At 45.1% G+C, this 12,375-nt stretch overlaps 1 protein-coding gene across 3 annotated transcripts in view; it reads right to left on the bottom strand.

Moving 5' to 3' along the window:
• The window catches only part of stk32c (serine/threonine kinase 32C), a 286,597-nt gene that overhangs the window by 107,506 nt on the left and 166,716 nt on the right, over positions 1 to 12,375 (bottom strand). The gene's annotated exons all lie outside the window — the stretch shown is intronic.

Genomic DNA, 12,375 nt, shown 5'->3' with positions numbered 1-12,375 from the left:
AGCTGAAGTAACTCAGTGGGTCAGACAGCATCTCTGGAGAAAAGGAATAGGTGACGTTTCGGGTCAAGACCTTCCTTCAGACTGTCCGTTCCCTCCACCTGTGCTGCCAGATCCACTGAGTTCCTGCAGCAGGAGATTCCAGCATCTGCAGTTTCTTGGGTCTCATCCCTGCTTTAAAACCTCTCTGCTGCTTTCAGTAACAATGAGCACTGACGATCCCATTAAATTCCTGAAATTACAAGATTACTGAGGGTTTAAGGTCAGGAAAATGCCACTTGAACAGCAGAACAACAGTCGACCCGGAACGTCACCTATTGCTTCGCTCCATAGATGCTGCCTCACCCGCTGAGCTTAGCATTTTTGCCAACCTCGGACTATCCTTGATCGGACTTTGCTGGCTTTACCTTGCAAGGCACAATTGTAATCATGAATTGTCTTTCTGCTGACTGGATAACAGGCAACAAAAGCTTTTCACTGTACCTCGGGACACGTGACGATAAGCTAAACTGAACTGAACCAAACCAGGATGTTGTTTTTACAATAAATGGGATGGTTCCAACTCCTAGTTAGACCTTCCATATTAAAAAAACTAGTAGCTAGACCTTATAGAAAGAACTACTGATGAGCCTTTACTTTATCTGACCTCAGGGCTAGAATTAAATTTATCGTTTAAGACTCCAGTAGAATGGCTTTATCAGAATTAATCGCACTGTTCCTGCATAAAATTGCCACATAGCAGCTGATGGCACGATCTTCCTCAACTCGTGACTCAAATCAAACTGCTTATAGACATGATCTTTGAAGAATTTGCTTCTGGCTACGTTTTTCAATACTCTGGTATATAAAATTATTTTCCAGATTGTTGATAAAATCAGTTTTCTCACCAATTATGTACTTTTCCATTTCTTCTATCTGATCGTTGTGAATTGTTGTAACTCTCTACCCCACAGAGATGTAAATGCTGAATCACTGAATATATTCACGTTCAAGAGAGATTTTTTAATTACTGCCAGCTCTTGCTCCCGTTTCAGAAGAAAGGCAAGATAAAGTAGGTCAAGATAGGGAAGAGGAAGGAGAGAATTGCAAAGCTCTTGTAAGAGAGGGTAAACTGCCACTGCTGACCCCACCTTTCCTCCCGACTGAACATCAGTTATTCTGTGTCGGAAGGAACTGCAGATGCTGGTTTACACTGAAGATAGACACAAAAAGCTGGATTATCTCTGTATCTCCCTCTCCCCTGACTCTCAGTCTGAAGAAGGGTCTCGACCCGAAACTTCACCCATTCCTTCTATCCAGGGATGTTGCCTGTCCTGCTGAGTTACTCCATCATTTTGTGTCTATCACTAACTCTGCAGTGAATAGAGATGATGAAGCCCATGCAAGGGCACATCACTCATGTTTAGGCCTGGATTAAGTCAAATATTGAAGAGAGGTCGAATGAGTAAGATTTGGTGCACGGGAGGATATGGTATACAGAGTTTTTGAATGAGACGACTATTATTTTTTGGAAGAGAAAGGAATAATTAAGGCCAGTCAACATGGTTTTATCTGTGACAGGAACTTGGTTGAGTTTTTTGATGAGCTGATGAAGGTTAGGGCAGCAGATATTATGTACTTGAATTTTAGTAAGGCATTTGATAAAGTCCTACATGGTGGGCTGATCCAAAATATGAAGAAACATGGGATATACAGTGACTAGGTCATTTGGATTTGGAACTGGCTTTCTCATAGAAGGTGAGGTGGAGGGTGTTATTCTGGCTGGACAGTGATTAGTGGAGTTCAGCGAGGATCAGTGCTGGGAACTTTGTTGTTTGGGATGTGTATAAATGACTTGGACATAAATGTAGCTGGATTGGTTGCTAAGTTCGCGGCTGACACCAACATTGGAATTGCAGACAGTGAGGAAGGCTGGCAAAGTATACAGTGGGATATAGATCAGCTGCAGATGCCAGATGGAGTTTAACCTGAGCAAGTGTGAGGTGCGGGACTTTGTGAGGTCATGTGAAAGGAGAAAGTACACAGTTAATGACATGACCCTTTATAACATTGATCAGAGAGGTCTTGAGGTCCAAGTGCTTTGCTCCCTGAAAGTGACAACACAAGCAGATATAGTGGCCAAGAATGTGTTTGGTATATGTAAAGGAGTGATACCTGACACACTGTAACCTTTACTAAGTGTTTATTAAAGCACATGGCACACACGTCCCAGCACTGACTGCATCCAGCCTTCAGGCCAAGTGGGAGGAAACAAAGGGAGGATATCACAGTTATACTAATATGATGGGGCGTGGTTAATGGTGATGAGGTAGGTACATTATAGGTTGCATGCATAAACCATCTACATCCTTCCCCTTACAAATTAAACAAGTTACGGCAATGACAGGTTGGTTATACAGTACCTGCAAAGCTACACAAAGTCTCCGTATCGAGCCGGAGGTTTGACAATCCGACCCGAGCGAGTGCGCACAGCACCCTCACCCTCCCCACCCGAAAGAATAGGAGGAGGGACAAGAACAGGAACAGGAGGGAGAGAGAAGGCGGGTGGAGACCCAAGCTTGAAAGGGGAACCGAGAGGCACAGGTGAACCAGGTGAAGCAGAAGGGATAAAATGAGCAGAAGTCGGAGAGAGTGAAGACCTGACAGGGGACGACAGGGCTGGAGAGGCGAACCCTGGAAGAGCAGGGGGAGGAGACCGAGGCAAGCGGACCGACCGGGGCATGCAGGGAGCAGAGGGTAAGTTAGTGGAGGAAGGCTCGACATGCGATGGAGGGGTATACGGAACCGCAGGAGGTGGTTTGGGCTCGTTGACCGCCAACAGGTGCTGGCGGACCTGGTCTACCTGGCTCAGGAGACCGGTGTACCCACTGCCTTTCTCTCCCTCGACCAGGAGAAGGCTTTTGACAGGGTGGATCACGAGTATCTGTTGAGGACTCTGCGGGCGTTTGGGTTCGGACCGCACTTTGTGTCCCGGATCCGACTTTTATACGCCACCGCAAAGTGCCTCGTGAAAGTCAATGGATCCTTGACGGCCCCAATTCCCTTCCACAGAGGAGTACGTCAGGGATGCCCCATGTCTGGCCAACTGTACGCCATCTGCGTGGAGCCATTCCTTAGTCTGCTTCGGAGGAAGTTGACGGGCATGGTTCTATGCGAGCCGGACATGGAGGTGGTCCTCTCGGTCTATGCCGATGACGTGCTCCTCATGGTCACCGACCCCGTCGACCTGCAGAGGATGCATGAGTGCCAACGAGTCTTCTCGGCAGCCTCCTCTGCCAGGATCAACTGGGGGAAATGTTCTGGACTCTTGGTGGGTCCCTGGCAGGTGGACTCCCTCCCGGAGGAGATGAGGTCTTTCACGTGGAGTACCACACACCTCCTCTACCTGGGAGTCTACCTGAGTCCCGGTGTGGAGACCTGGCTGGCGAACTGGCAGGAGCTGGAGGTGAAAGTCGTCACCCGGCTGGGGCGCTGGGCGGGTCTCCTCAGAGTGCTTTCGTACCGGGGCAGGGTGTTGGTCATTAACCAACTCGTGGCCTCCATGCTCTGGTACAGATTGACCACAGTGGTCCCATCAGCCACCTTTGCTGGGATCATCCAGAAGAAGTTGGTGGACTACAACCGGACGTAGTAAATCAAAGAACTTCAGAGTAGGTGTGCTGATCAGCTTCTTCTTTAGTAGGTCGAAGCTTTAACCCGTGGGCCGTGAAAATGTGGCCAACATATGGGACCTCAGGCACCCGGAACCTGCATTTTGACTGGTTCAGCTTTAGATTGATCTGCCGTGCGCAGTCCAGAATCTGTCGGAGGTGGCGGTCATGTTCAGCCACATTCCTTCCATAGACCAGAATGTCGTCCACAATAATCGCGCAGGGCAGACCTGGAAACAATTGTTCCATAGAACGCTGGAATACCTCACTGGCGGAGTTGATGCCGAACGGCATCAGCAAAAATTTAAACCTGCCGAAGGGCGTACCGAATGTGGTCAAGTCCGAGGAGCGTTTGTCCAGGGGTATTTGCCAAAATGAACTCCTGGCATTGAGGACGGAAAACACCGTGGCTTGTCCGACCTGGGCGGCAACATCTTCAACAGTCCCCATAGGGTAGTGGGGCCGCTTAATCGCCAGATTCAAGTCCTTAGGGTTGATGCATACCCGTATTTCATTCTTCCCTTTCTTCATTGTGGCGACCATGGTGGAGACCCATTCGGTGGGATCGCTGACAGCCTCCAGCACTCCCATGTTAACCATATCCTTCAGCATGGCCTCCACCTTGCCCTTCATGGCGAACGACACTCTATGGGGTGGGCGGATCACAGGCACCACGGAGGGGCCTGTTGCGATTTTATACACAAGCGGCAGCTTTCCCAACTTGTCGTCGAACAGGTCCGGGTACTCGGATAGTGGATCCATCACTGCTTGCACCTCGTGGACCGTACGGTCGAAGGACACCAGACCAAGATCCTGGCAGGCCTGGTTGCTCAGTAGAGTTACACAGTCGCAATCCAGAATAAAGAACGACAGGTCACGGGATGATTTCTGCAGCACACAATGGAAGGTCGCCCTCCCCACAGGTGTTAGCTCCTCTCCCCCATAGGCACGCAAAACAGAGCGATCTGCAGTCAACAGCTCATTATTTCTTATCTTGTGAAACAGTGATGTTGACATTACGTTCACTTTTGCCCCCGTATCCAGTTTCGCAGAGAAGGACTTATTGTTCACAGTAATGAGCACAGATGGATCGGGGAGGCGAGATCAGCTGTGGAGGAGAGTGTAAACACTTGCATCTCCCATGGAATAGCTGAGCTCAGAGTCGGGGGCAGTGTCGACAGAGGACTGAGAATCCATCCCACTATCAACTCGCTGAAGGTTGTTTAGGAATTGTCTAGGAGCTGAGGGCACATTCCCACGGGACCTGCAGGCAGCTGCAAAGTGGTTCAATTTCTTACAGAAATTGCAAGATTTTCCAAGAGCTGGGCACTGTGACTGCGTGGGGTGGACATAATTACAGTTAGGACACTTCTGAGAGCGCGGGACCCGAGATGTACGAATGGGATGCGGTGGAGGGCGAAAGTTGTCCTGCATACGGCGTTGTCCTGCAACGCCAGTCAGATTTATGGCTCGGCTGTCAGATCCCCTCTGCCCATGCGGAGGGTTAACCACTTCGGCGATGCGGCACGCATGCATTGCTTGAGTCAGGGTTAGGTCAGGCCGTTGCAGCAAATCGGCACGTAGTTTCTGGTCGAGCATGCCAGTGACGAGAATGTCCCTGGTGAGCTGGTCGCGCATGGTCTCAAAACGGCACCGCTGAGCAAGGTGGCGCAGGTCAGCAATGAAACACTCAACAGGTTCATCCGGCTGCTGCTTCCGTGAGAAAAACCTAGCCCGCTCCAATATGCGGTTGGAGGGCAGGTCGCAAATCTCTGCAAACTTGCGCAAAAGACATACCGGGTCATCGGCAGATTCAGCTGGCTCGACGAGCTGGTCGTTGTCATCCAGGACCGCTGGATCGTAGACGAAAGCCTGAGCTCTCTTCATGGCGTCGGGACCGGCCAGGTTAAGCAGGAGTGAGGCTTTGACCGCGGCTGGGTCATTCCGGTGCGCAATGTTAACGAAGTGAGTGTAATCCATCACAAAAGTAGACCATCGCTCCGCAATGTCAGCGTCAAAGACAAGGGGAGATGGCTTACGGCATGAGGATGCCATTATCAAGGGAAACCCAACACTGGGCACTCAGGGGACAAATAAAAAGAAAACCGGCAAACGGGAGGCGCGCGTTTAACTAGCTGACACCATGTAAAGGAGTGATACCTGACACACTGTAACCTTTACTAAGTGTTTATTAAAGCACATGGCACACACGTCCCAGCACTGACTGCATCCAGCCTTCAGGCGTACCGGGACCAAGTGGGAGGAAACAAAGGGAGGATATCACAGTTATACTAATATGATGGGGCGTGGTTAATGGTGATGAGGTAGCTACATTATAGGTTGCATGCATAAACCATCTACAGTATACTTGCCTCAACAGTCAGGTCATTGAATAGAAGGGTCACAAGTCATGTTGCAGCTTTATCAGACTTTGGTTCGGCAGCATTTGGAATATTGTGTACAGTTCTGGTCACCCCATTACAGGAAGGATGTGAAGACTTTGGAGAGGTTTAAAAATGCTGCATGGATGAGGAGTAATTAGCTGTAAAGAAAGGTTGGGCAAACTTGGATTGTTTTCTCTTGTGTGTTGAAGTGTGAAGGCAGACCTGACAGAAGTGTATGAAATGAAGAGTAGCATGGATGGGGTAAAGACAACCAGAATATTTTTCCTGCAATTGAAATGTCAAAGAATGGAGGCGAGGCTAGGAGGTGAAAGCAAATTAATTCAATGATGTGCAGGGCATGTTTTGTTTACACAGAGGTTGGTGTGTGCCTGGAAGACGTTGCCAGGGTGGTGGTCAACATAGATACGATTGTGGCATGTAAGAAGCTTTTCGACAGGAACATGGATATGCAGGGAATGGAGAGATATGGATTAGTTTAACCTGCCATCATGTTTGGCACGGACATTGTGGGCTGAAGGAGCTGTACTGTGTACTGTGTTGTAACGTAGATGAAGGATGGGAATTGCCAAAGCTGTGTGCTAATGTTTAACTTGGTCATTTCTTTGTCTTAAATCCTGCTCTGATTTATAAAAGTCGTCACATCCTTGGAAGAGACTCAAGACCATGAACAATGGTCCATTAGCCTTTACTGAGTAGATCTGTTTGTCAGAATGAGCAATGAATGGCTATGAAACGTATTACCTTGATCTGGAGGTGGACCATTAGATGACCATTGTGTTTCTTGGAGGATTTAAAGCAAGTTCTTTGAGAATTCCCACAATGTGATTGTTTGGGAGCTTTATTAGCTTGGAAGGTTAACTCCTCGTAGAGAGACCTTACCCTCCTCATTCAGCATATCGGAATATACTTTCATGTCTACCCACATCTACTGTAGATCGAGGGTGGCACAGTGGCGTGACAAAAGAGCTGTTGCCTCACAGCGCCAGCGGCCTGGGTTCGATCCTGACTATGGGTGCTGTCTGTGCAAAGTTTGTACCTTCTCCTTGGGTTTACTCGGGTTGCTCCGGTTTCCTCCCACATTCCAAAGACGTGCATGTTTGCAGATTAATTGGCTTTTGTATATTGCTCCTAGTGTGTAGGACACTGAACTAGTCCATGGGTGATCAATGTTTGATGTGGACTTGGTGAGTCAAAGTGCCTGTTTCCACACTGTATCTCTAAGCTAAATTATTAAGGGCCCATATTTTTATATTATTTGTTAATATTCATGTTTTCTTAAATAGCACAGCTGCAACAATTTGGAGTGTAATTGAGTTAGATGGAGCAGCTGAACTCCTGTGGAGTACAGGTTTGAGGAACTAATAGGTGCAAAACTGAAATAGTATTTTGACATAAGGGTATAATTACTGAGCAACAAGTTTACATAAGATTTTCCATTATAAACATGGACATGAATTTAGAAGTATAAGGTGGGCAGTTCAGACAGATGTATGATTCTTAATGTGAGACTGTTCTTAATAAATGCTTGTTATTGTTTGCTGGAACAGAACACTTACAGATGAATGTTTAATTAAAAAGTGTAGCTTTTCTGGATGTCAACTGAGTCATTTCAATGCAGGGCCTCATGAAAGATCATCAATTTAAATTGGGTTTTTTCTCCACTGATGCTATTTATAACACTTTATTATTTCCTTGGTTTTAAGCTTCTGCAGTTTTTTTTAAAATCTGTTCCTATCTGCTTTTAAACCATATGTTTTGTCTAGGCATCCAATACAGTTGAGCTATAGCCAACACTGAACCCTGGATAATAGCTCGGCATTTGATGTTACATAAAGAATTGTAATACATCTTCTACAGCAAGCCCAATGATTGGATATAAGACGAGAATTATTGGTATGGGTTATCATAGAAACATAGAAACATAGAAAATAGGTGCAGGAGTAGGCCATTCGGCCCTTCGAGCCTGCACCACCGTTCAATATGATCATGGCTGATCAACCATCTTAGTATCCTGTACCTGCCTTCTCTCCATACCCCCGGATCCCCTTAGCCACAAGGGCCACATCTCACTCCCTCTTAAATATAGCCAATGAACTGGCCTCAACTACTTTCCGTGGCAGAGAATTCCACAGATTCACCACTCTCTGTGTGAAATTTTTTTTTCTCATCTCAGTCCTAAAAGACTTCCCCCTTATCCCTTGTTCTGGACTTCCCCAACTTTCGGAACAATCTTCCTGCATCTAGCCTGTCCAACCCCTTAAGAATTTTGTAAGTTTCTATAGGATCCCCCCACAATCTTCTAAATTCTAGCGAGTACAAGCCGAGTCTATCCAGTCTTTCTTCATATGAAAGTCCTGCCATCCAAGGAATCAGTCGGGTGAACCTTCTCTGTACTCCCTCTATGGCAAGAATGTCTTTCCTCAGATTAGGAGACCAAAGCTGTACACAATACTCCAGGTGTGGTCTCACCAAGGCCCTGTACAACTGCAGTAGAACCTCCCTGCTCCTATACTCAAATCCTTTTGCTATGAATGCTAACATACCATTCGGGTTCTTCATTGTCATATTTAGCGAGATTCAGTGAAAAGCTTTGTTTGCACGTTTTGCAGTCAACTCACATTATACACAAGTACAATAAAGTCATACAATAGGTTATAAAAAGAGAAACATAGCAAGGTGCAGAATACAGTGTTACCCCATTAGAGTTATAGAGCAAAAGTCCAAGATCAAAAACGAGGTAGGTTGGAAGATCGGGACTCTATGGAGGCTTACGGGAGGACTGTTCAGTAATCTGATAACAGCGGGGGAAGAAGCTGCTCCTGAATCTGGAGGACAAAAAAGCTGGAGAAACCCAGCGGGTGAGGCAACATCTATAGAGCGAAGGAAATAGGCAATGTTTCGGGTCGAAACCCTTCTTCAGACTGATCTTCAGAAACCCTTCTTCAGAATCTGGTGGTACATGCTTACAGCTTTTGTATCATCTGCCCAAGAGAAGGGGTGAGAGGAAGGAATGACCAGGGTAAAAACAGCCCTGGCTGCTTTTCCAAGGCAGAATGAAGTGTAGATGGAGTGTGACTGTGAAGAAGAATACAATTCCTCACAGCATAGTATTACTATGATAGCTGCAAAAACAATGATAATATGCATGGGTTTAGCATTCGGAAGAGCTAATATATGTCTATTTCCAGTAAATAGCCATCTGTTTCCAACAAGCAGGCTTGGTTGAAGGATTATTCAGTTTAGAAACATGAATTAAAATAATCCTTGTATCCAGCACTCTGATTTTGATCAACTTTCATGTTAGACGTGTGCAAGACCCTATTATTCATTACACACATTATATTTTATTTTATGCTTATTTTGAAGAAAAAGACAAACAGTGCAGTAACAGGCTTTCTTTCACACTGGGATGGAGATAAAAAGAAAAACTAATCCCATAATTCGATAGTTAGAGATTTGGATGTTACCTATGGTTGCCGCACGTGCAGAATCTAAAACGTCACTTGAACTAACATTTGTAAATTAGCATTTTGCAAATCTGACATCATTCCTATTTTTTCCCAGATTAAACAACACAAAAGTGAATTCACGAGCACATTTGAGGTCTCACAACTGATTGCAAGACTGATATTTGTAAATAACTAAAAACAAAATATAGAATGTACACCATAGGAATAGGGCCTTCAATCCCCTGTGTTTGTGCCAAACATGATGCCCAATTAAACTAATCCTTTCTACCTCCAAGTGACCCATGTCCCTGCATATACATGTGCCGATCTAAAGGTCTCTTAAACACCGCTATTGTTGGGGAATCTCACCAACGCATGTAAGAATAATTTGCAGATGGTTTATAATTATTTTAATCTTCTAGTTATTTCCAAATGTTTAGTTTAGTTTAGTTTAGAAATACAGCATAGAAACAGGCCCTTCGGCCCATCCAGTCCACGCTGACCAGGGATTTTTTAAATCGCTCATTTTGGAAATACAAAGAATCAAAAGCTAATCAGGAAGTTAAAAAGCAATACTAGTAGCAACAAAATAGTGCTGGTCAAATTAATGTAACTCAAAATGCACCAAATTCATGTCTCGTGTTTTGACTACTTGTACAACTGTAGAAACAGTTCATGCATTGATTTTGACCTTCTACAAATCCCTGAATTTTACAGTGGCCATAGTCCGTGCAGAGGTGGGGTAGTTAAAGTAACATTGTGAATCATGAAAGATTGCAGTAGAATCGGTCAGGCCATACACCAGCTATTAAGAAATGATGTAATCTGTTATTATGGCAATGGTAACAGCACGCCCAAAAAGTCATAATATGATTGGCCAGAATCGACACAGAAAAGAAAATCATGTCCAACAAAAAGCTGGAGGATTCAACATTGGAACTGGCAGAATGGAGAAGAAACTAGTGATTGCAGTGTCTATTGATTTTCTAAAAGCATTTGATGAGGTGCTGCACTTTCAAAGGTTTACGAGTCGGTAACAGCATGGAATGAGGATTGGTTAATAGAAAATGGTGTAGAAATAAACTCATCATGATTCGGACACTGCAACTGGTGGGATACAAAAATGATCCATGCATGGGCCTCTGCCCTTTGCAGTCAATATCAATCACTTAAATTAGAGGACAGAGTGCAATCCGTCCTGGTTAGCTGAAAATACAAAGCTGTCTGGGAATACTAACTGTGCATTGGATACAAAGCTGAAAGGAATCTAGATAAATTATGTGAGTGAACAAAAGTATGACAAATGGAATATTAGTTTGAAGGAAATGCTAGAGAAAGTTTGCTTCACTAACAGCATTCCACCATGTCTGCATAATGATAATGTTCACCGAGACAGCAGGGCATATTATTAAAGAAAGTTGCACTGCTCGTGAGAAGTGTATCTTATGTGGAGCCAGGTAGAATCAATAAATAATGTTTCCATTGTGAGTTCCATCACTCCCATCACCCTCCTATCATTCAGATGATTGGAACGATGAATGCATCTCAATGAAGTGGGGGGGGGAGAGAGAGAAACCAGAAATACAACACTGGGTGGGAAGACAAACTGTGCATGGGATGCTAAGTTGAAAGGGATATACTGTGGCTAAATTAAATGAGTGAACAACCTCCTTGATGAACAACTTCTCCTTGAAGTTCTCTGTTTTTTTTAATCACGATTAATATTTTCCTGCTGGACATTATCAGATTTATTTTGTGTTGATCTATAGTTCTTGCAGGGAGCGTGGGTGCAGAACTGATGAATCTGTTAAGAATTGTGGAAAAAGCCAGGTCTTAATTATTTTGTAGTTCTCTCCTGGAAAATAAACATAAACGATTTTCCTTACAAATGGCTCTCTGATGACTAAGACACCATTAACCTCTGACATTACTGGGAGATATATCAGAGGCTAAATTTAATGGCTCGCGACCTCTCTAAGAATACCTCTGACATCGTGCACCATATAACCTATAAATATTCATTTAAATAATTGTTATATGATGAACATGTAATTAAGTTTTATTTTGTCTTGCATTAATGAAGGGACAACTCGAAGAACAACTCGACTGAACAGGAACTGTCCATATCTCTTTCTTCCTGTGGTCAGTGCTCCAGTGATATTGCAGACTATTCCTTATAGTTTTTGCTTGTACATCAACATCCCTGAATTCTGCAACACAACACAGGCACCATTGCAACGTCACCATAAAATAAAATTTAAAACTGAAGGTGATATGGAATCAGAAGAGCCATATTTTAAAACAGAAACCGTATTGTAGAGGGTAGACACAAAATGCTGGAGTAACTCAGCGTGACAGGCAGCATCTCTGGAGAGAAGGAATGGGTGACGTTTCGGGTCGAGACCCTTCTTCAGACTGGATCCCCTGCCTGGGATCGCTCCCACCGCGACCACCGTGGACTTACCAAGAAGGGCTCGAAGTCTCGGGTGAGGCTATTCGGGAGCTCCAACGCCGCAGAAGGTTCATCCAGCCCCGATGCGTGGCTCGATTGCCCGGCACGGGTGAGCTGACATCCCCTCGATGCGGGAGCGGATCGCCTCAACACGGAGGGTCCGAACGCCATAGGCTACGGGAGTCAAGACCGTCCCGTCAACGGGAGCTCGAGGCCCACGACCGAGAAATAACTAAGGGAAAGGACGAACTTTATTTCGCCTTCCATCACAGTGAGGAATGTGTAGGAGTCACTGTGGTGGATGTTCATGTTAAAATGTGTTTTGAGTGATCTGTTGCTTTTAATGTTGTATGTTGTAAAACATACTTGGCAAATAAAATCAGATTCTGATTCTGAATGTAGAAGCATTTGAATGGGCCTCT

Source organism: Amblyraja radiata, chromosome 15 (assembly GCF_010909765.2).
Source record: "Amblyraja radiata isolate CabotCenter1 chromosome 15, sAmbRad1.1.pri, whole genome shotgun sequence".
NCBI lineage: Eukaryota > Metazoa > Chordata > Chondrichthyes > Rajiformes > Rajidae > Amblyraja > Amblyraja radiata.
This window is presented reverse-complemented; position numbering and strand designations above follow the sequence as displayed.